The sequence below is a fragment of the Nyctereutes procyonoides genome, unplaced genomic scaffold, assembly GCF_905146905.1.
Source record: "Nyctereutes procyonoides isolate TBG_1078 unplaced genomic scaffold, NYPRO_anot_genome, whole genome shotgun sequence".
NCBI lineage: Eukaryota > Metazoa > Chordata > Mammalia > Carnivora > Canidae > Nyctereutes > Nyctereutes procyonoides.
This window is the reverse complement of record NW_026575024.1, coordinates 1,074,419-1,075,510: the sequence shown is the minus strand read 5'-3', so window position 1 is coordinate 1,075,510 and position 1,092 is coordinate 1,074,419.

Genomic DNA, 1,092 nt, shown 5'->3' with positions numbered 1-1,092 from the left:
GCCGGCGCCAACGGCGGGGCGCGCGGGGCGGGGCCGGCGGGCACCGGGCCGGCGCGGCCTCGCCGGGCGACGTTGGGGGCGGGAAACCGCTCGGCCCGCAGCGCGCCTGCGCCGCCCCGCCCCGCCCCGCAACGGAAACCCCACCCCCTGCGCAGCGGCCCCGCCCCGGCCCCGCCCCCGCCAACCGCCCGGGCCCCGCCCCACCCCGCCCCGCCCCGCCCCGCCCCCGGCCGCGGCCGCCACGGGAGCTGCGCGCGCAGGTGTGGGCGGGGCGGGGCGGGGAGGGGCGGAGCCGGGGGGGTTAGGATAGGAAGACGAGGGAGGCGGGGCAGCGGGCTGCGCGCGCAGGTGTGGGCGGGGCGGGGCGGGGCGGGGCGGGGCGAGGGCTGCGCGCGCAGCTCGGGGGCGGGCCGGGCCGGGCCGGGCCGGGCCGGGCGGGGGCGCGCGCTCCAGCCCCTCGCAGGTGCGGCCTCGGCTCCGTGCACCTGGGTGACCCCGCGGCCGCGCCTGCTAACGAGTCGGTCGCACCTGCGCCCGCCGCGCTCCCTGTGCTCCCGCGCCGCGTCCTCCCTCGGAACAAAGGCGACATCGTGCCGCGCACGCGGTTTCAACACTGCTTCGCTTTCCTTCCGCCGAAAGCGGCCTCGGCAGGGAGCGGAGCCCTCGGTCCCGGGCGTCGTGCAGCAGGAGCCGGGTCCCAGCTCGGACTCCCCCGCCGGGCACGGAAGCCTGCGCAGGTGGTTGCGGTGCATCGGCTTAAGAACCGAAATTAGAGAGACACGAGATGAACCGAATGACGTGGGTGAGGCCTGGAGGGTCCCGAGCGTGGCGCCCACGCAGACCACTCGCGGAGTCATCGGGACCGTGTGGAAAGGCGGATCCTCATCTAGGCCCGGGTGGGACCTGGAAGCCACCGCGTCCCACGGGCCTGGGGCTGGGTCACAGGACCCTCCCCGCAGCCAGATCGCCGAGGGGGTGCAGTGTGGCTTCTCACCTCCGGGAGCAGAGACCCTTGGCATCCACGGTGCTTTCTTTTCTTTCTTTAATTTTTTTTTTTTTTTTATGATAGTCACACAGAGAGAGAGAGGCAGA